General features: G+C 40.5%; 1 long non-coding RNA gene across 1 annotated transcript; it reads left to right on the top strand.

Annotated features, from left to right (window-relative positions):
* The first annotated feature begins 1,315 nt into the window (after positions 1-1,315).
* LOC116039847 lies at positions 1,316-22,226 on the top strand. Its single transcript, XR_004102524.2, has 3 exons — positions 1,316-1,326; positions 3,259-3,266; positions 21,960-22,226. It is a non-coding gene; the product is annotated as an uncharacterized LOC116039847 (long non-coding RNA).
* Positions 22,227-24,073: the final 1,847 nt, after the last annotated feature.

The following is a 24,073-nucleotide window of genomic DNA, read 5'->3' as shown; positions in this document are numbered from 1 at the left end:
TGTGGAGGCTGGGGGCTTTGAACCTGAGTGGACAATGTTCAAAGTTTCCATTGCTGAAGCTGCGGCGAGGAGCTGTGGTCTTAGGGTCTTAGGTGCCTCAAGGGGCGATAACCCACGAACACCGTGGTGGACACCGGTGGTCAGGGAAGCCGTCCGACTGAAGAAGGAGTCTTTCCGGGATATGTTATCCCAGAGGACTCTGGAGGCAGTGACAAGGTACCGAAGGACCCGAAGGGCTGCAGCCTCTGCCGTGAAAGAGGCAAAGCAGCGGGTGTGGGAGAAGTTCAGAGAAGACATGGAGAAGGACTTTCGGTCGGCACCAAGGTGCTTCTGGAAAACCGTTCGCCACCTCAGGAGGGGGAAGCGGGGAACCATCCAAGCTGTGTACAGTAAGGATGGGACGCTGTTGACCTCAACTGAGGAGGTAATAGGGCGGTGGAAGGAGCACTTTGAGGAACTCCTAAATCCGACTAATACGCCCTCTATGGTAGAGGCAGAGCTGGAGGATGATGGGGGATTGTCGTCAATTTCCCTGGTGGAAGTTGCTGAGGTAGTTAAACAACTCCACAGTGGCAAAGCCCCAGGGATTGATGAGATCCGTCCAGAAATGCTTAATGCTTAATGCTCTGGGTGTGGAGGGGTTGTCTTGGTTGACACGCCTCTTCAACATTGCGTGGAAGTCTGGGACGGTGCCTAAGGAGTGGCAGACCGGGGTGGTGGTTCCCCTTTTCAAAAAGGGGGACCAGAGGGTGTGTGCCAATTATAGGGGTATCACACTTCTCAGCCTCCCTGGTAAAGTCTTCTCCAAGGTGCTGGAAAGGAGGGTTTGGTCGATAGTCGAACCTCAGGTTGAAGAGGAACAATGAGGATTCCGTCCTGGTCGTGGAACAACGGACCAGATCTTTACTCTCGCAAGGATTCTGGAGGGAGCCTGGGAGTATGCCCAACCGGTCTACATGTGCTTTGTGGATCTGGAGAAGGCCTATGACCGGGTCCCCCAGGAGATACTGTGGGAGGTGCTGCGAGAGTATGGGGTGAGGGGCTCCCTTCTCAGGGCCATCCAATCTCTGTACAACCAAAGCGAGAGCTGTGTCCGGGTTCTCGGCAGTAAGTCGGACTCGTTTCAGGTGAGAGTTGGCCTCCGCCAGGGCTGCGCTTTGTCACCAATCCTGTTTGTAGTATTTATGGACAGGATATTGAGGCGTAGTCGGGGTGGAGAGGGGTTGCAGTTCGGTGGGCTGGGGATCTCATCGCTGCTTTTTGCAGATGATGTGGTCCTGATGGCCTGTGACCTTCAGCACTCACTGGATCTGTTCGCAGCCGAGTGTGAAGCGGCTGGGATGAGGATCATGTGCCTTCTCCAGGTAGGGAATGAGTTCTTACCCCAAGTGAAGGAGTTCAAGTACCTTGGAGTCTTGTTCGCGAGTGAGGGAACAATGGAGCGGGAGATTGGTCGGAGAATCGGCGCAGCGGGTGCGGTATTACATTCAATTTATCGCACCGTTGTGACGAAAAGAGAGCTGAGCCAGAAGGCAAAGCTCTCAATCTACCGGTCAGTTTTCGTTCCTACCCTCACCTATGGTCATGAAGGTTGGGTCATGACCGAAAGAACGAGATCCAGGGTACAAGCGGCCGAAATGGGTTTCCTCAGGAGGGTGGCTGGTGTTTCCCTTAGAGATAGGGTGAGAAGCTCAGTCATCCGTGAGGAGCTCGGAGTAGAGCCGCTGCTCCTTCGCGTCGAAAGGAGCCAGTTGAGGTGGTTCGGGCATCTGGTAAGGATGCCCCCTGGGCGCCTCCCTAGGGAGGTGTTCCAGGCACGTCCAGCTGGGAGGAGGCCTCGGGGAAGACCCAGGACTAGGTGGAGGGATTATATCTCCAACCTGGCCTGGGAACGCCTCAGGATCCCCCAGTCGGAGCTGGTTAATGTGGCTCGGGAAAGGGAAGTTTGGGGTCCCCTGCTGGAGCTGCTACCCCCGCGACCTGAGACCGGATAAGCGGACAAAGATGGATGGATGGACAGATCAACAATGTCGAACTTCATCAGGCATCTCAAAACGCACCCAGATAGGTCAGTCACTTGCTAAGGTGAAAGAAACGTTATGAGCTAACCATCGCAATGTGTAGTGCTAATGCTGGGAATTGGCAAATTGTATCTTTATAGCTGTATCCATATGATGTGACAGACTTAGGTTAATATTTCACCAGGTTGTTGTTAAATAGCAATACGGAAAGTATCAGTTCTCTCATGTTTGTACCATGATTGGTGTATTAACTTTCAATACAGATGTTGCCCTCACACTTTAAACACTGAAACATGTAATGTATGATGAGGTTGGACTTTACAGCCAGTTAGTAACACAGACAAACATGTATTCTTTGGTGTAGTTACCAAAATGTTGAAAAATACAGTTATGAAATTGAAACAGAGTTCCTAATTTGTGTTTCTTCAGATTGCATTGAAGTAGACCGCACAAAGTGATCCTACAACTGATTTTGATTTGATACTGTACTGTATGGATGGATGGTAGCTACAGGACATGCTTTGAATTCATAAGATTTAACAATACAGTGTTAGGGACAGATCAGATGGCCAGAGACTTGAGACTTGACTTGGACTCGTAGCAAAAGACTTGAGACTTGACTTGAACTTGCCCCTCAAAGACTTGAGACTTGACTTGGCCTCAAGCTCAAAGACTTGAGACTCGACTTGGACTTCCAAAAAATGACTTGTGAACATCTCTGCTTCAAACTAGGTTTCAATATAGATGTTAGCACTTCCACAGTATGTTATGATGATCGGCTTTATGGCATTTATGACAGATCTCTCCAGAAAGAGCTGCTTTGTGGCTTAGACATGCATGAATGGTACTGGAGTCCCTCTGTGATCGCGCTCTGATGCAGACGGATAATAAGCACCATCTTTGCGATAATGCCTTTTCCCCCCGATACTGGCTACAGCATCTGCACATCCAGCCATTATATAATATGGCCACGAGCTTGTTGTACTGTATGTGATAATGTGTGTTTTAACCTCACATCTGATACTACAAATGACTCACCATTCCAAGCTCTTTAACCTGAAAACATTAAAGCAACTTTTAACCAAAAGCCTCAGACTCTTTAAGTATCCTCAAATATTTTACTGAGGAGTTCGGTAGTTTAGAAGTATAACATCCCCCCCTGAAAACTTAGCTTAATCTACCCTTGGGTGCCTCCTTCAGTGGCAATGTCATTGCCAAGGTTTTAAATATTTATCAGAGCTATCGGTTAATTAAAACAGAGAGGGGCTGCAGATATCCTGCACTCTAATCCATTTTAACGAACATCTGCCAGCAATGCATATGAAAACATGTCATTAAATTTAGCTGCAAAAGTACGGGGCTTTATAATCTCCTCCCAACCAAAACAGGGAAGCCCTCTGAATGTGCTTTAAAGAAAATCTACTGAATAATCTTTGCCCAGGGCATCTAACCATTTTGTAGTAATCAACTAACCAATGTGTTTCTTATTGCCAAGTGTCTTCTATAAAACAAATCATGGTATGGCATGTTGTTTTTAATTGTCATTTTTAAGAATGACAACAAACAAGCACAGAGTCCTCTTACAATCCCCATCAATACAAATTAGTTAAAATGTCCACAATCCTAAAGTAAATCCAGTGTTTTTTTGCTTTTAGTTTAGAGCCAAGCAACTGTAATATTTACCAGCCTAACCTTTCCCCACATAATTCATGAAAAGCAATTATAGATTGGAACAATACATGAAAGAGAGCCATCACCACATTGCAAGACTCCCTTCTTTCTCAATAATGGAGCAGATAATCCTATCAAAAGTGAAATGCACTAACATTCCTGAGGTCAAGCCCTCAGACTGGCAACAAGCGAAAGGCATTTTCTCTGCTGCATTCATAAGAGAGAGCGGACATGTCGAGACCAGTACCAGGTGTGCATTTCCATTAATTCCCAAAATGTTGAATTGCTATTGCATGGGCTGTTGGGTTTTGGATGTTCTTGAAATCTGAAAACACTTCAGGTTCATTCTTTTGGACCAACCAAACACAACAGGTGACACAACAATGCTCAGCCCAAACCTTTAAACTCACAATCCATTTTCGGTATTGCAACAACACTGTGATTCTGAAACAATAATATATAAACTAAGCATGCAATACGTGAGCGCTGTGTGTTTTTCACATAATTTATGAGGCTGCAGGATGTGCTGCCCCATCTTACGATAAGAGAAGCAAGGTTTAACAAACGAGAGTGAAGAAGATAGGAAGACAGAAAAAAAATCCCCTAACTTTGATTTACAACTGGGATGGAGAGCAAAATGAATGTGAGGCTGTGAAGCTGAGGCCTCCCATCTGCTGTGCTGTAGGACAGAGGCAGAGCAGCCATCTGTGCCTGAATCTGTTTTAACATTTACATTTAGCAGTGAAAAATAGGCAATCTAGATAACAGGCTCAAGATTATACAAACTGCTATCTGAGGCATACTATATCTTAATATACAAGAAGCCGTACACTCCACCATATCTGTGTGAGGGAATTTCTGCCAGTGGGAAGAGGTAATTTCATTTTTCATTTTCAATGTTCAACTTGTTATCAATTATTTCACAATAAATGTAGTGCAGGCCATTTCATGATCTCGGTCATGACCATGATCCCAGCCCATTTATTTCAAATATTATCATTATTAGCAAATCCGTTCAATTGCAAGAACCAATGCTCTTTCAGTTTGACATAATAATTTCCCAAGAATCAAATGTCATGACTCTACTGTAAAAAATCAAATCACATCTTTCCTGCCTCCTCCACTGGACCTTGGGTCTAGGACTAATGTCTCCTATTTGAACACCTGCCAGACATCACTCTCAGATTCTGTCTTGGGTTTCACAAATTACAAGGACAAAAGAGGAATTGAGGCAGATAGTTAGATAGATTAGATAAGATAGATAGATAGAACTTTTTAACAACTTTGAATTTTGCTGCTTCAAATAATCTTTTTGTGTGCCTTTGATCCATTATAGGCCTACTATGTACATCTTAAATAAGTCAAATATTCATGTTTGTTTTAAAGCACAAAACACAAGAACATTCACAAATCTTAGATTATAATTAAAGATATATAGCTAAATAGATAGCTACACAGCTAGGTAGTTAGCTACATCAATACTGTAGCTAGTTAGCTAGTAATAGGTAGATAGATAGATAGATAGATAGATAGATAGATAGATAGCTTAAAAATATTTATTTAAATAGCTAAGTAGCTAAACCTAACTCAATATTTACATCAAGGGAAGTTCGGACATAAAGTACACATTAATAAACCTATATAAACAGCCAATAACTTCAAAGAGGACAGACAAAAAACTGAATTGGGTATCTGCAGAGAGTGCACGAGAAGGACAGGGAACGACAGGGAGGCAGTGAGACTTCAATGCCACATATCACCCTGTCCCTGGGTTCAGAGCGAGCCACCCTGCGCAGATGATTCACATTGTGAGACGCAATTACCAGCGTGACATTTCCTTTTAATTGGGTTACCAATGACTCCTTTCTGAGGCAAAGGTCATTTTCTGGCACATGTCAAAGTCTTCTCCCGCCTATATTTCAACGGACTGACTGAAGTATAGGTCTAGTGAACGGCAAATTCACACTGCTGCTGAAAGTGATATTTACATATAATTTACAAGCTCTTTGGTGAGTGGAATTACAAAGGCCATGTGGTATATCATATATCACTCTCTATGGAGACAACTTACTGTTATGTGCATGTGTTATGGTAAACAGATTTTGTATCTAACAAGCTGAATGTCAGACTTTGACATCCATCCTATGAACATGTGCTTTACAACTGGGTAGTAGTGAAAATACATTAAAACAAATGACTGCAGTATAACTGCCTTTTGACCTTACCAAATCTTTGCTTTAACATCTGCTGGGAATGAATGTGCTATGTCAGTTCTATACCAAGATAGCAAAAATTGTTAATTTAAAATTCAGTCATATTAAGAAAGGTTGGTACAGTATATGGCTGTTGTTAAAAATCTACTTTAAATCAACATTTCTACAGCAATTACAGATTAAATGTTGAAATCAACATTGTATTTGGGTCATGTTTTTGTAAATACTAGGCTTCTGCTTGAATTACAACCAAGTAACGTAATGTTTATTTGGTAACACTTTACTTGAAGGTATCTACATAAGAGTGACATGACACTGTCATGAACACATGACACTGTCATGACACATGAACCCTAACCCTAACTTGTCAAGACAAAAACCGAATGACAATGACAGAAGCGTTATGTCATAAACGTTTATGACTTGTTTATAAACGTTTATGACACGTTAATGACAGTGTCATGACACTTTTATGTAGATACCTTCAAGTGAAGTGTAACCGTTTATTTTTTTATTTTATAGCCTCTTTTATGCTGAGCAATGTTTGCTAGGTTAGCAGGAAACTTAAACTCAAATGTATTACTGTTAGAAGTACTATCAAATGTCACCTTTGCTGCTGAAAATGGAAAACATATATACGGCCATTTGTATACTTATATACTAACTTAAGGAAAATTAATGGATGATTGTTAATCAGAAGAACATACCGAAAAATGACTTTAAAGTTCTTTAAAGAAGCAGAATTCTTCAAAAACAGTTATCCTTTCTAAAGGGAAACATGTAAACAGTATCTACAATTCAAGCTTCCTACATGACTTGCACTTGACTTAGTTAATAAAGGTAAGTGAAATAAATTTTAGGTAAAAGGTACGTTGCGTGTTTTTGGTCTGATTGCCAACTGTCAAGGCAGACAAGAGGCCCTTTAAGGAGACAGTGATGAAAAAAATTAATGTTATGTGAGTTTGTACCTCAGTAAATTATGGATAATATGGATTTAATGCACCTTTAACCCCCATTAAGATCAGCTAACCTGGCTCTGTCTGAAGGTAAGCCCCTGCTAAAACCCCAATTGTTGTTTCTACATTTTTTGTTAGGAGTAGATATATAAAACAGATATTTATGAGTGAAGTTTAGTGTCTTCCAGTCTGAGTGCTAAGCTACTGTAAGCTAACAAACCGCTGGTTCCTATTAAACAGACAAACGGAGTAGTACAGCACATACTTTCTAATTCTGTGTCTTAATGTGTTAAAACATGCTAAGGAGGTGGTTTTAAACAGCCACCACCTGCTAAATACTGGAGAGTTGCAACCTGAGTGAGTCGATGACAGAGCAATTTTGGGACTTGCTCACTTTTTGCAATTAACTAATCAGGTCATATACTGAGGGAGCTGGCCCCAAGGTGTTTCCTAGCAAACCGCTGGTTCCTATTAAACAGACAAACGGAGTAGTACAGCACATACTTTCTAATTCTGTGTCTTAATGTGTTAAAACTTGCTAAGGAGGTGGTTTTAAACAGCCACCACCTGCTAAATACTGGAGAGTTGCAACCTGAGTGAGTCGATGACAGTTAGAGCAATTTTGCGACTTGCTCACTTTTTGCAATTAACTAATCAGGTCATATACTGAGGGAGCTGGCCCCAAGGTGTTTCCTAGCAACCATGCCGCCGTGGACGACCCACAGTGTTGGTGTGTGTGTTTCTGTGAAGAGGGAGAGTTACTGCTGCAGTAAAACTGTCTCTCAGCCCATAAGTGATTTGTGACTTTCCTCTCTTTGCTATGCCAATGTAGTGGAAGGCACGTATCATCTTTTGTTTGAGCAAGCACAGTAACAGTACATCCTCCTTTTATTACAAGGAAGAGATTGGCAGGTGGTGCAGGATCCTACTTACAGTATAGACATGCTTCATCCAAAGGACAGTGCAGCTCCTTCTCACTATAAAATAAAGAAGTTTGATGCATTTCAAGTGGGCCTACCCACTACGTTTTTATTGTCTTTGGCAAATGCACGTATGTGGTTAACACATTGCAGGGGTGCAATATCACAATATGTCAGATTAGAATGCTGGTAAACAAATGTCCAAGTGGCAAACAAAATAACAGATGCGCATATTCAGATACCATAATTCTCTTATCTGAGATCCAAATCATGTTGTTATTGGTTTTCATGAATAACCTTTTAGCTCAGCTGTGGCAAGCTGAAATCTGAAGTGGAATCATCTGGAGGATCCACCTGAACAGCATAAGTTACACTTTGGTCTATATGTAAATATTTCCATCTTTAGAAAGCATTGCTATTAGAATTTTGACATTCATGTTCGCCAGAGTATGAACCCTAATGACTTTGATGACCCTCTGACTTTTCCCTCTAGCGTCACCATGAGGTTTTGAGTGAAATGTATTTTTATATTATTGGATGGATAGCAATTATGCAAGCATTCATGTCCCCCTCAGGATGAGTTATAATCATTTGGGTTATCCTCCTACTTTTCATCGAGCACCATTGTCAGATCATAAATTATTTTTTTTCCAATACTTTAGTTTATGACCAAATACCTGTAAAACTGGCATCAGCCTATTAGCTGTACTTCCTGTTTAGTGCTAATTAGTATAGTAGAAATGTATCAATTAATTAACTTAATTAGGGCCCAAACACGAAAGTGCTAGGCCCAACGGTGCCTAGCATGAAGTGCGAAGAACCTATTGTTTTTGTACAGATTATTAGGGCCTGAGCGCTGACAGCGGCGAAGGCCCTATTAAAGAATTAAAGAATTATTATTATTAGGGCCCGAGCGGTATTCTGATGCGTCACTTGCATTTTTGAGGGGCTTAGCATGCTGGAAAACTCACAAAAATGTGCACACGTCAGACCTGGCGAGAACTACAAAGCTCTGTAGTGATTGGGCTCAGGCGTTGCCAGGGGGCTCCATAGCACCCCCTAACGCATGCCATGATTTTGAAAAAAAAGTTAATATACCAAATTTTGAGGGAACATGTAGCATTTTTTTGAAAATATTCCACCTGACAGGAAGTCGGCCATCTTGGTTTTCATTTTATGAACAGGTGTTTGAGGACTTTAGGATGCACGAAAACTCTCGAAATTGTGCAGCCATGTGCAGAATAGGAATTTCTTCGATCTGAATTCTCCTTTAGGCTTGGGAGTGGTATGGTGGCTCTATAGCTGTAAGTGGACTCCATAGCGCCCGCTAATGCATGGAAGGCTTTAATTTGGACATAGTAATTAGTAATTTGGACATCTTCACCAGATTTAGTTCACACATTGCTCTCATCATTTAGGACATATTTCCTATTTACTTTTATTAGCTCCGTCCAACCGGAAGTCAGCTATTTTGAATTTTATGCATTTTCCATGTGTTTACATTCTGTCTAAATCCTCCTAGGCCATGATTCCGATTTTCACGAAACTTTGCAAGTAGTATCTGTGGATGCTCATGAGAAACAGATGGCGCCAAATCGCAATGTATGCGAAACATACTTTTTCTAACTCCTCCTAGAGCGTTAATCCGATCTGCACGAAATGTTGAATGTAGACTCAGTCGAACCTCATGACAAAAAGTTATCAAAAGAATTTTGATAGTTAAAAAAATGTCCAAGTTATAAAGGACCAACTTCGTGAAGGTGGCAGTCAAAACAGGAAGAGTTGCATATCTTGGCAGCTATTCAGTATTCAATAAACAGTTATTCTGAATTAGAGGAAACTCGGCAAAGCTGTTCCCCGTGCTCCGCTGAGGCCATGCACAACATTTGAAGTAAATCAGCCGGGCGTCCTCCGGTAGCCCCGACGTGCTGGGAGGGGCAAGGGCCCGTTCAACGCTGCTTGCAGCTTTAATTTTACATTATATTGTGCACAGGCTTTAAAGGTTGCTCATTTTCAGGATCTACATTTACAGCACATGTAATCAAAACAACAAAATGTAACATTTAAATTGGATTTCATCTCATTACTGCAATATGTATACACACATAGCATATTTTTCCACATTTGAAAGAACTTTTCTGTACAGGCTGAAAGATAATTCACTCTTTCTCTGAACAAGAATTATACCAACATTATAATTTTAGCCGTCTTGTAAACTAAGCCATCAAGCCACTGTGTAAAATTATGCAATACAAGACATGAAGTGTTTCAATGGCCTCCCTGCATGTGCCGTAATGAATGCTGATCAACCTTAGATTAATGGACAATTACAGTTGTATTTTATTGCACATTAACAATATGGCCAAGTGGACTGCTGGGGGTGGCAGGTTGGCAGCTTTGAGGCATTAGAGTACAGACCATGTGGGAGAGGGATTTTCTGTACACTTCTACATGTGGCATTTCTTATAACTGGAAGAGAACCGGAGGAATTAAATGATCCAAAAATATGGGAACATTGATTATCCTTGACATGCTTATTCTCGTGGAGAGAGACTGTAAAATAATTTCCCTCTTTTTCACTTCCCGGCGGTGTTCGGCTTTGTACGGTAATACCGTAACAATGTTGTTCTTAGAATGTGCTGTGAACGACACAAAAACACTGTCAACATCATTATCTGCTGCCGACTTCATTAGCCAGTATAAACTGTTCATTAGCTTAAGAAGTTGAAAAGTGATCCTGACTTGGGACAAAGCTTTGCTTTGATCAAATTCAGTCATCCCGAGAGGAGGCTGCCTCTTTGTCTTTATGATATCTTGACAACAAACTCCACAAGCCTGTCCTCTGTCGTATGAATGTGAAGGCACATGTTTGTGCCTGAAAGTGAATGTGTCTTTCGGGGTATGTGTGTGCGTCTATCACTGTTGGTGTGTTTCTTAGGAGAGCTGGGAGAGTAGCAGTGTGTGCCTGTGCCTGTTTGTGTGTATGTGAACTGGCAAATCTGAAGTTGCCTTGGATCTCCCTTTTGGCACTGGCTCCCGCTAGCAACTGTCTGTCTCTGTTGTGTTTGTAGATTACAGGGGCTGTTGATTTTGGAATGTTTCTGTTTCTAACTTCAAAGTTGGACTGATCTCGCTTGCAGATTAAAACTTTAATTATTACTTTCCTTCCTTCCCCCTGACTCTTTACTCTCTTATATACAAATTACTCTTTGACTCTGACTCACACACACACACACACACACACACAAAATGTACGTATTGCTACTTCCACAATAACACTGGAGTTCATACGACGGCATACCATACCATAAACTACACTCACTAATTTTCCCTTGCCAGCATGAACAAAGCCTGGAAGACGTTGAAGAAATTGTGGTAAGATGGACTGCTCATGAGGTGCACTACAGCTTTAAAGCAATTGTAATGCGAAGCAGCGAGTGCTAAGGCATTTGAGTTGCCACTGCAAAGCAGACATTAAAAATCCTGCTGAAATCAAACACAACAACTTGAAAGCCTTTTAAAGCTCAAGAGAGTTGAGAGTTAGAGTGCATTACAGTGCGCACATTAGTAAGTAAGGGTGGTTAGCGGTAAATGACATTAATCGTGCACCTCAGTGTGTTGTGGAACCTTTTGAAGTGTTGCTGAGTTAATGCTCAGGACACCTGGAGAGGACATTAATAACACATCATGTCAATCACAGACTCAATCCCTATACATATTATTCAATATTAACTTTATTAAATTGGAAACATTGGTGATCAGTCTTTTTTTTCATTTATAAATGGAAATGAGTTAATTTTAAATAAGAGGATCTATTTGTACTCTTATCTTGCTTATATTGTACATTAATGATACCTGTGTGAGTGCTGTTATGTAGCTCTGGTTTTAGGTAGTTTAGAAACAACAAAAATACATTACAGATCTCAGTGAAGCTACTAATTTAGCATAATTGATACATTTCAGTGGTATGATAATTTATAATTTATACTTGATTCAAAAACATTACTGGGGGTAAATGTGTCAGATTTTTACATGAAGTGATTGAATTAATAGTACGAGTTCAGCCTTGTGTTGTTGTGTAATCACGCTCATTATTTACGTAATCCTATTGGACGTCTAGATTAGAATCATGTTCCTCTGATCAGTCAGAGAATCAAAGTGGGATTACTCCGGCCGTATCATGGATTTCTAAGAAGATTAAGAGCTGAAAACCCTCATTATAATCTAAGAATATCGTTTATTTCCTGATTGATTGTTGATAAAGATATTATTTTATACTTCACACCAGCAGTGTCCATGGCAACAAAGCCATGCATGTAATGTACTTGACAGTTGATTGGTGTTAACATTTGGATTCAGTCTGTCAGTCTATTATCCGTCTCTGGAGAACAATCTGCTTTGAGATGATCAGATTTTAAGCTATTATGTCAATTTGACGAGAGGGAGGTGGGAAGCAGAGAAAAGAAACTGCAATATGTGAATAAAGCAGATCTGTGTTTGCATTTTTCTTGTATTACATATGTACATCTAATTTCCTCCACCCTTAGAACCAGTCTCCCAGCAAAGTTGAATCAAATTAGCTTAAGAAATCAGTGTAGAACATCCTACAGAACTTGTAAAACATCCTTCCCAACCAACTTGGGTGTGTAATTAATCATGTGGAAATTAAAGTAACGGGAGAGGGTTTGACCTTGTCCTCAGAGAGTTAACCCATGTCCTCAGAACACGACTATTTTTACATTATTTTCAATTATCGTCTGAAACGGACAGGGACCCTTGAGGAAGGTAGCCTAATTTTTGCCAAGTCCCTGTCATTGAGTCACATTACCACGTTCTTTATATAGCTGAGCTGTGGAAACACGGTCAGCTGGTGCACACACTGTCCTTCACTTCCATCCCGCTTTAGATGCGAGCCTTGATTTGACAGAAATGTTGGATTTCCTACATGCTCTCTTTGAAAAAGCACAACTAGTTTTTAACACTGTAGACAAAGATGTTAACGTGATGAATTAAGTATTAAAAACCTCAGCCCATTAGATCTACAGCAGTACAAAGACTAATGTTGACAGGTACATTCACAGTATAAAACTACTTTGCATGAAAATGTCACCAAAGAAATGTTGTAAAAAATGTCACTTGAGTAATAACATAAACGCATTGTGCTACTCACATAGTGTCCAGGATAATGACTTTAGAGATACTGTCTTGTTATGCACCAAGTAATTCTTCGTTTAGTGCGACAGCATCTTAATTAATACACACTCTGGGGGTGCTGGAGTGGACTGGGTGCCTGTGGTGACTGGCAGATAGATTAATATTGTCAGACCCTGGAGACATGTGTCACATTCCACTTGAAGCCATTGTTGCTTGTTTCAAGGACAATTTTCCCAGCTCGACTTCTTCTGTATTCCACAGTTGCTGCACTGAGAAAGGGACTGTGAGAGCCAGTAGCATTGAAACCAAAGTCTTAGACCAATGTCGGCGTGGCACCCATGGGAGAAGGAGCACTTTGCACAAAACATGAAAAAAACTGACACCTCTCTTTACTGTGAATACTGCTTCTACAAGAAGAAGAAAAAAATCTGTGGTATGAAATGCAGGAAGAACCCTCACCAGCTGTTCTGCTAACTACCCTCTACAATATGCTGTGTATTACTGTTAATGAATTAATCACACACTAAACCCATCCCCCAAACATAGCTTAGCAACCGTAACTAGGGTCGGCAGGCCTGTCAAGCTTTGGATTTCTCCACACGGAAGAAAGGCATGCATGGGGCTGTAGTAAAGCAGATATTCAGTATCTACAGAGTTAGGGTGCCGTCTTTATTTAGCCTTTCTAAAACCCAAACCACACGAGCAGGTACGTAAGATAAGCATTAAAACAGGATAATGTTAGATTACCACCTTGCAATTGTATGCCTCCACCAACCAGACAAGTTGTAGATTTTGATCCATGTCTTTTTAGACTCATCTAAAATATGTAGTGAAGACTTTAATATTTTATTTAATAAAAGGTATTAAGTGTATTTTTTGGCGAAATGTGGATATTTCACACAAATCTTCAACCCGGCAGCACAGAAGATCTATAAAATCCCCACAGTTTCAAGGTGGGCACCTATTAGTGTCACCAATTCAGTAACTGAGCAAATATCTCCCCTTCTGTTCCTGAGTTATGGCCAAAAATGGTTTTGTACGGTCACAGTGACTTTGACCATCAAAATCTAATCAGTTCATCCTTAAGTTCAAGTGGACGTTTACATTTTCACAAGACGTTCCTGAGATATCGAGTTCACGAGTATTGGACGCACAGACGGACGGACGGACAATCCGAAAACATACTGTAATGCCTCCGGTTATGGCTGTTGCCGGCGTGGAAGCATACAAATTGTGTAATCAAGTTTTTTCTACTTGGCTAAGTAGCTTTAGCTTCAGTCTTTTAGCATGATCAATTGCATATTCCATATTGCCGTCAAGTGCATATTCAAAAATGCTGTTTTAAAATGAGTCAGCTGGGGCCCGTTTCAGGAAGGAGGTTTAACCAACCCTGTCTTTTATTCATGCAGATAACAAACTGCGCTAAAATGCGCCTGATACAGACTGAATGAATGAATGAGGAAATAAAAGAGCGCGGTGTCAGAGGGAGGAGACTGAGAGAAACTCGAGGTTTATTAAAGAAAACCTGCTCCCGACCAGGTTAGGTTCACAGGCTCAGTTACCATAGTAACTGACTCTGAGGTTAAGTTACCTCTCTTTCTGAAACGGGCTGGAGTTACCCCTCTCTCTCTCAGGTTTGATTAACCTCTCTTTCAGAAACAGAAAACCCAGAGTTTTCCTCATCTCAGGGGTTAACAAACTCAAGTTTTCACTAAACCTGCTTTCTGAAACGGACCCCTGGAAACAGTCAAATGGAGACGAAGTTTTCAAACAATTAATGGAGCTTGCATAAGGTTAAGTTGCTAACTAGCTACAGGGGGTGGCCTCTAGCTCACCCAGTAAGAGCGTGCGCCCCATGTAAGCTGAGTCCTTTGCAGCGGCGCGGGTTCGAATCCGACCTGCTGCCCTTTGCTGCGTGTCATCCCCCATCTCTCTCCCCCTTTGCTGTCTATCCACTGTCACTATCTAATAAAAGGGAAAAGCCCCCAAAAAATAATAAAAAAAAAGAAAAGGAATCTGTCAGTGACAGTTGTCATTTTATCCGAAGAGATTGGTCGGACTGCTTTTTTCTACTTCTGTCTTAAATCAGAGATTGATTCAAAAATGGCTATTACTAGAAACTGAAGTGGCAAATCTGCCACCGTTATCATTGTAAACTGTGTATGTAGCGTGCTTGAATGAAAAGCAAGAGTCACATAAAAAAAAGACACTGACATTTATTAGGATTGAAGGTCAGAGCATTGCTTTAGTATTATAGATACACTGTAAATACTGTGTGTGACAGAATTCTAGTGCTTGCAGCCAATCTGTATTCATGAATTTTTTTCTCATGTTGCAGCTTTTCCACAAAAGTGATGAATTGATTCACCATTGATAAGTAGGTCTCTTCATTCTTGAGGCATCCTTCATGTTGTCATTTGTTCCTGCTGTGTTTTTTAGGTCATCAAATAAATCAAATCAAAGACATGTCTGAAAGCCAGAGGTATTTCACACACAGCTTTAACTCCACCGGGGGGCTATGTTTCACTTCCCGGACTCCACATTTTATTTCATATTTTTCCTTCACCTCGTTCCTTTCCCATATGGGTTCTTCTTTATGTTTGTACTCTGCTTCAACTCTGCCTAAAGGCTCAACTTTGGAATGAGTCTGTCTCTGCAAAATGATTGGCGGTTGGGAAGCAGCCAGGGACAGCTGGGCTCTAAGAAACAGTCTTGGTGTTTGGAATACATTAACGGTCAGCGCACTCAAGGTGCCTTGATGTAGTCAAAAAAGTCAAGCTGCCTTTGACACTCCATCTTCTTTCTATATCTTGTTTGACATTTAGGATGTAGATTTATTTCTTTTAGCATTTCCTGAAATGAATTTATTCCATCTAGTTCTTTTTTTCCTCCATGCCTCTGCTGTGCATTAGAATCATATTAGCACATGGCTCTGTCACTCCCAGGCAGCGGCATTTCTCTTGTTAAATGTGCCTGCTTATGCTTTCGTTGAAAGCACAGTTACTAAGCATCCCCCACAGTCAATCTCAACATTTTATTTATCAGGGACTGACAGAATAGGCCCCAGAGTTTTAATGCTGCATTTGTTATCATCACTTAATTGCAGACTACATGTTTAACACTCCACTGGGCCATGGATGATTCAGAATTGCTTCATTTAAAACGACTGCAGTGCCAGTCAATAAGGGAAGCCAATTCTCTTCTAAAGCATTGTCAAAATTCAAAATGCCCAGAGAGTGTGAAGGGAGGATATCATTAGCAAATACTTTCTCCCTGAATATCACTGCATCTCCCTTAGTGTCATAGATAATTAACATGCATGAATGTATTTACAGATGATCTGATACCAACAGTGTTGGGCAGTAACGTATTAATGTGTTACAATAATGGGATTGCTTTTTTCAGTAATAAATAGTGTAAGGGATTACAATTCAGTAACTGCTTTACTACTACTTGTTACTTGTTTGCTGTGTTACTGGAAGTTTGATAGAGCGTTGATATCAGGTTGGTCTCCCTGAGGCTGGACGTGTAGGGAGGTAGTTAGCCTCTACCAGAAGAGAATAAATCAGTGTTGACTACTTTTATTGTAAAAACAGAAGAGCAGACACACATTTGCATATCCATTTACACTACTTACATATGTACTTTGAGAAAAAAATACAACTTAAATAGTCAAGTTAAATCATTTTCTAAGTTCCTTGGACACACAATGGGGACCAGTGATTGGTTGTTAGCGGCACACATTCACAGCTCATTCATGTTTCTACCTGGCAGGGTATTGGTCAACTGAACGTCACTAAGGGGGACTTAAAAGTCACCAGGTTAAGGGAGAAAGTCACTAAGTTGGCAACCCTGGGAGAAACGCGCACCCGGTAACTCCAAAGTTGTCTTGTGTATAGGTTTTGTCTTCTTGGTTCTTGCTTAGTCATTGATTTTAAGTATACATTTGAAGTAACTTGCCTGGACACTGGATACCATTTGGTACACCATCAAGGAGAAAGCTATAGTGAAATACATCAGATTGGTGGTCAGCTGCCATATTATAGTGTGATTTTGTGAAACTCATCTGCCTGATCTTACATTGTCAGTTTGTTTTGGAGAGGGCAAATTGTTTTTTGTAAGGTTTGCCAATGTGAATAGCATTTCACAACTGTAGTCAGAGTTATATGTATCTGTCTGTTGTGAAGATGACATTGTTGAATGCATTGCAGCCAAGGACAGCCCTCCTCCTGCCTTTTGTAGCCATGTGTTGCCCAGCTATTGAAGTTGCCTTTGCTGCTTGGCAGGTGAGATTGTATGTGTGGCCAAGTCCCACAGTGAATGACCTCCATGTCCTCGACCTGGCTAGAGCTGCCATCTCTGTAATGGCTATCATATCTCAGCCCCACTGTTCATGCTCCCCAATTGTGCCTTACTTTCTCTCCCTCTCTCTTTTTCACTCTCTCTGCCTCAAGTTACTGTGTAATTGGTGTTATTAAACGTCAGCCTGTTGAGGAAGATACTGTATATGAATTTACAGATTTCTTTCCACACCAAAGTCCAATTTACACTGTAACCTCAGTGAAATGTATGTGCTTTAACACGTGGACTCACTTAAAGAAATGTAATGGTAACAAATAGGCAATATTACTGCTGATCTTTTGTCTCTGTAAACCACTTATTATTTGCTGAAGATTGCTGCAGTGATAATAGAGTTAGTGTGCTGAAAGATAGCTCGGCCAAACAGTGGAGGCACTCAACCACCCGAGGCTGTCTCGTCAAGCCAAAAAATGTATTTACGAAATATTTTGTTCTTTACAGTACATTAGGCAATTCAGATTTCCTACCCGTTTTGTGAAAATCCCAAAACAATAACAGTCACAGCGACCAACTGGAGCAAAAGCAAAACCATGCACATTAATGCAAATCAAGTTAAGTGACCACTGTGTTTGGAAAAGATACTGGGCCGTAACAGTGGGCTGTATCTGATATTTTGTCAGAGTCAAATTCCCATTTCCCTTAGGAAAATAAAGCTCTTTTCCGCATGGTTGTGCAAATGCTTTCAACATGCTGTGAGCTTAAAGTCTAAGATATAAAATGAGGGGTTATGTGCCTTCCAACTGATCCATGCTTGTGCTGGACATAACTCATGTTTGATTTGTCCTTTTCAAAGCTATAATGTGTGTTAATGCAAAAATGTGACTGACCTGTACATTTTTTCTTTGAATAAGACACCTTGACTCTCTTGCAATCCATGTTACATTTCATGTTAAAATAACACACTGGATGCATAAAAAAGGGCCAAAAGTCTGTTACATTTCCAGTAACAGATGTTTGCTGCAACCCTCCCTTGACTTGTTTTACACACAAGATAATTTGAATGTGAAGCCAGATTGGGCTCCTTTCCCAAAAAAGAAAAAGGTGAGTGGTGCTGGAGCTCAGAATGAGGTTGACCTGTTGAAACAACATATTCAGTTCACTGTTCACTATGTCTGGTTTTTGAGTAATTCAACTACACTTGTGTTGACATGGCCAGATCAGAGCATAACTGAAACAACTCTTGCATTGTAGGAAGCTTGGTGAACTTTGCTGCAGTGTACTATACATGATACAGATCAGGAATAATGTTGAGATGGGAGTTTTGTGGTGCAATGACTTATTCATTCTTCAATGTTTTTACAATCTATTCAAAGAATTTTTTTATTTGAAAGTGGCATATTTAACTGTCATACCATCTGAATATAATTCAAAATTCAAAATGAATACATCTTATGTATTACTGGGAAATAAGAAAAATAAGTGCCAATTGCCTGCAGCACACTACAGTGGCTAGGGGCAGCAGTGGGGGCACAGGATTATAATTACGATACTGAGATTTTGTGGCGTCCAATATATAATAATATCACAGAACATAATAGAATATATACTAGTAATCATGGTCACTCAAGTCAACCAGCGGTGTTCCAGACTGGCAGACCACTTAAGGACAAATTATCACAAAAACAAGAGGCAATATTTATACAGTTATTTATAGACGAGAAGTTCTTAGCAGTATATCTACAGTTTGCCAGTGTTTGTTCTGTTAAGGTGTGAAAGTCAGAACTGCTTGTATAATGACAGAGAATACTGTATGGCACATTTTTAGATTATACAGGTAGTATCTACTACCTCTCATACATACTACCGACACAACAATAAGACCCAGTGGTGTAGTCCAGTTTTTTGTAGTGAGTATACTGTAATTTTTTCCTCTCAGCTTCGTACTCGCCCGTCCCAGAGCAACAACCCCATAAGTTTTTTGTAACATTACCGCATATAGCATCAGCCTCATCTGGCACATTTTCTGTAGTTTCTGTAACGTTAATGTTTGCTGCAATGTCAATCAAAGCTGCAGTAGCTTCAGGGGCAGGCTTACGAAAACACTGAAAGAGTGAAGTTTAAATTTGCTTTCGTTTTATATATCTCCTTTAGTGTTTCACATTAGTTACTTTCAAATTTGCGCAGAGAATGACCGCCAAGCAACTGTGTTGTTGTTCCTTGATGACTTGCAACACAAACGGGGTGAATTTATGATGTATCCTCCCGCTTTTGTAAGTGGGTATACGGAAATCCTCAAGCTTTCCTAGTGGGTATATGGCATATACCTGCGCATCACGTAGACTACACAACTGATAAGACCTAAGTCTAGTCCAAGTAAGCTAAGCAGCAAACAGGGTTTTGTGAGAATATTAGATTCTGATCTTACATTTATCCGTATCGTACTAATGAATGAATGAATGAATGAAGAAATTTATTTCAGACATATCAAAATAATCCAAACAAAACATTACACAAAAATAAATACAAAAACCAACATAGAAATGTCTGAAAAGGAGTAGGAGGAAGTACACACTTATTTAATCCTACCCCTTTTCCATAACTCAATAAATTATTGTAATTGTTATTTCATTTAACACATATTTACGTCGTATTCACAATTATCTTATTATATATAACCTATATATCTACTATACATTTAAACACACATAAATACATACATATACACCTACACACACACCAGCTTACACACACACACACACACACACACACACACACACACACACACACACACACACACACACACGTCAACGAACATATATATTGCAGCTGTTAATGCCCTCCTTTAATATAATCTTTGAAAATCATTGCTTTGTACCTTTTTTTGAACTGGATTATGTTTGGACATTGCTTTAGTTCTGTGCACAGACCATTCCACAATTTCACACCACTGATTGTAATGCACTGGCTTTTTATAGTCGTGCGAACAGCTCAAACCTTTAATTTAAACTTATCCCTTAAATTATAACCCCCCTCTCTATCAGAAAAGAACTTCTGAATATTACCTGTTAATAGTCTCATTTTAGCTTTATACATCATTTGTGCATCTTGAAATTCAACTAGATCAATGAACTTTAAAGCTCTGTAATGTAAAAAACAGTAAGTATGATCATAATATCCTGCTTTATGAATTGTTCTTATAGCTCTTTTTTGTAGTGTGATCAGTGGTTGCAGTGTGCTTTTATAGGTGTTCCCCCAGACCTCCACACAGTAATTTAAATAAGGTAAAACCAGTGAACAATATAGAATATGCAGTGATTTGTAATCCAATACATGCTTTGCCTTACTCAGATGCTTCGTGACACTTTAGATTAAACGTGTTTTATGTGAGGTTTCCAGCAGAGCTTGTGATCTATAATCACACCGATACACTAATAATACTAGGACAAACTAACTCTACACTGCAATACAAGATCAATACTGCCACTTTATTTTCATGTCTTTTACACAAATTATCAACTAGTGAAAATGCTACTATTTTCCCTGGAGCATAGCTTTAGCCTCAGTCCTTTGGCATGGGTTAGGGTTAGTGCAAGTGCCCGTCGCCTTTCGACACAGCCACCTCCATGTTTGCTTGTGACATCAGAGGTGAGAGGTGTTTCAAACTAACTCACAGAGCTTGTGACAACAGTTAGCTTGATATTCATCAGCGAACGGTCAAGTAAGCCTGAATATGAATAGTTGTGTCACATTGACATACAGTAGTAGTTAGTCATTCTGACGATTACTTTTGGTACCAAGTGATAGTTTGTTGTTTTGCATCAGCCACCGTAAATATCCTCACTTGACACTGTACTCCATTTGTGCTTGTGAAGTGTTTTGTATACACTCACGTTGACTATATGGCCAAAGTATTCATAAAAAAAGTCTGTGGAGGTCAGGATACCTCAGAAGCACTACCACCACACTGCCTATTCAGCATCCACAACCCCTGACCAGTCAACATTTGTAAGTGCATCAGTATCTCGCGCACTCCAAAATGCACAAATTACTCCCTCCTCCTAAAAGGGTCTAAATGATATGCTTTTAAGAATAATTATCCTCAAAGGTACAGTGATGAAGCAGAGCAAAAAAGAGAAGCAAAGTGCCTGTATGTCCCCGACCTTAGCTGTGATTAGCATAATTGAATTTCAAACAATCAGTGGAGTATTGAGGAAAAGGGAAGCCACTGAAAGTATGTAAATGGTCCACAGTCTGCACACCTCCGTTATATCATCATAGAGAGTGGGGATGTGGTTGACTGGAGGGTTGATGTGTCTGAATAAAGTACACTAAGTGAAGACATGAGAGAGGGTCAAAAAGTCATGTAGGTATTCTGTATAAATCAGTCTGTAATCTTACGATTTTGTTACTGCCACTGCAACTCTTCAAGTTCATATGAGGTATTGGCATTACATCTTTACCATGGTTTTTCTCAATCCACACTAATTTATACTCTCTGATTAGATTAGAGTCAGACGTTACTGCAGTGTTTATCTTTTACATACACTTTTGGTCGCCAATGTTAAAGGTGCAATATGTAATACCGACAGCTAGTGTTTAAAATGGTTACTGTAGTCCAAATTTAAAATACTGGAGATAGTCGTCTCCCCCGGCCCCTCCTCCCTAGACTTGAAGTTCACAGAGGTTGCCAGGTTGGAACTCAGCGTCCCACAATGTCAATGTTAGCTAGATGCTAGTCTCACATAGCCCGACATTACTCCACAGCGCAGCGGAGTAGCTAACGTTAGATGCAGGCTATGTTGACAGTCATAAAAGCCTGTGCCCTCGCGGAGCTCTGTAACGGACTGACAGCCCCTCTTTCTCGGCTTAAAATTACGGCAACAACCGCTAAAAACACCACAACCTCGCGCTCCTCTCTACCCAACTTACAGCCACCCTTTCTTGGCTTAAAATTACTCACCGTTTGTCGGCTACGGTCACCAAACAGGCTACACGGTTTCGAAAGGCACAGACAAATTATGTCGTCCTGCCGATGAGGAAGTCAGATCCGAAATCGGCTCTATGTGTCATTGTGATGGGTAGGTACTGTACAAGTGCTGTGTTTTGAAGTTTAATTTGGAGGGCTTGTTGGGTATTTTTTGAGTACTTTTCAAACATCAGCCTTTCTCCATTTCACTGGCTTAATTTCCCCCTTAGTGTTCAACTAAGCTATGCTGTCTTTAATTCTTCCCACCTGTCAGTGATCTGTAGACATGATGTCCCCCTCCATGTAAGCACAGAAGATGTGATGATATGGAGATATTCTCCCCTCTCTGTGTCATTATGATGAATGACCAGAGAGGTGTGGCAGTGGGTAGGGCAGGTTTCTCCTTGCGGAGCGGTGAGCTATCCCTCAAACAGGGTCTCTAGAGCCGAGATGTCCATAAACATGCACATAAAATCAGATCCCTCAGCAGGTGGTATTCTGTCCTTGGCAGAGGAACGAAAAGTCAAATTGGTATACATTAGAATGATGGCTGCTGCCCCCGAGGACAGACTGTTTTTAGCTATCTGTCACTAGTCGTAAGTCAGACCCTGCCTAAGAGCCGTCTGATAGGATTTGATTTCTGCCTCAGAGGAGACAAAATGTAATCGTAGCACTCAAAACAGCTGCTGCCAACCTCCCAATGCAGAGCAAATGAATCCCATGCCACTCAGTCAGGAACAGGAAATTCAAACTACAGGTAGGACAACTGAAATCATAATTTTGTCCAAAGCGTGCAATTTAATTCTGTTCTTTATTGCTAATATTATTATTGTTCTATGCATCATGCATACAAATAGGTAATTAATCTTAATTAACCATTTCTTAAAAACAACCCCAGGATTTGAAGTAGGGTGAGACCTCTTCCTGCAGCTCTCCATCTCCTATCTTTGTCGCCCAGGCAATGTATGAGCAGAAAAGCCTAAAATAATGCTCTCTCTCTCTGAAATGACCTGTGATTGACCCAAGTCTCCCGTCATGGGCTAGATTATCTATAAAAACAGAGACAAGAGGAGGTGCAGAAGTCTAGTATTCTTTCAGACCACTTGAAATACAATATACTGAAATATTATTATAGAATTTGTTTATGAATTAGGGCTGTCAAAATTGACCAAAAATGATTTTCGAATATTCCTTTAAATAAAACACAGGTTCAGATATATTAGAATTAGGGCTGTCAGCTTTAACGCGTTAATCGTGATGCCGAATTAAAATATCACCGAAGCACGTCAAGCTTGAGCTACCACCTACAGAGCTAAGCATAGTAGTACAGTTAACGTGATGCTACCCGCTAGCATGCTACCCACTCAGGCAAAGCATTATTTTGGAGAGTGCTACTTGTCGACCTGTGGATGAAACCAAATCCCAAAAAATTACTACAGCTCTTGCGAAACGGGTGGCAACTAACTGCAGACCTGTCAGCATCATAGAGGACTCGAGTCTTAAAGACGTACTATGGTTGACCTGTCTCGTTGCCGTCGAGGGGGACAGTAGTTTTCACGGATACACAGCCTGTACGACACTGAGAAAGCAGCCCAACTGGAACAGCTGCAAAGTGCTGCAAACGCTGTCTCATTAACCGGTGATCACTGGACGTCAGTGAGTAATCAACATTATTTAGGAGTTACTAAACACTATATTGACTCTAGTAAGGATAATGATTTTTAGTTTTTTAGTTAGGTACTTGGAGGAATTGTGCAATAATGACAGATTCACACAATTTTCTTTTGTTTACAGTAAATAAATAATTACAAATCTTAAAATCAAGTTCATAAAGTAACTTTCTTTGCATTCATTTGATTCCCAATAAAGATTG

This window comes from Sander lucioperca, chromosome 20 (assembly GCF_008315115.2).
Source record: "Sander lucioperca isolate FBNREF2018 chromosome 20, SLUC_FBN_1.2, whole genome shotgun sequence".
In the NCBI taxonomy this organism is placed as follows: domain Eukaryota; kingdom Metazoa; phylum Chordata; class Actinopteri; order Perciformes; family Percidae; genus Sander; species Sander lucioperca.
The sequence above is the reverse complement of the archived record's forward strand: the minus strand, read 5'-3'. Positions and strand labels throughout refer to the sequence as shown.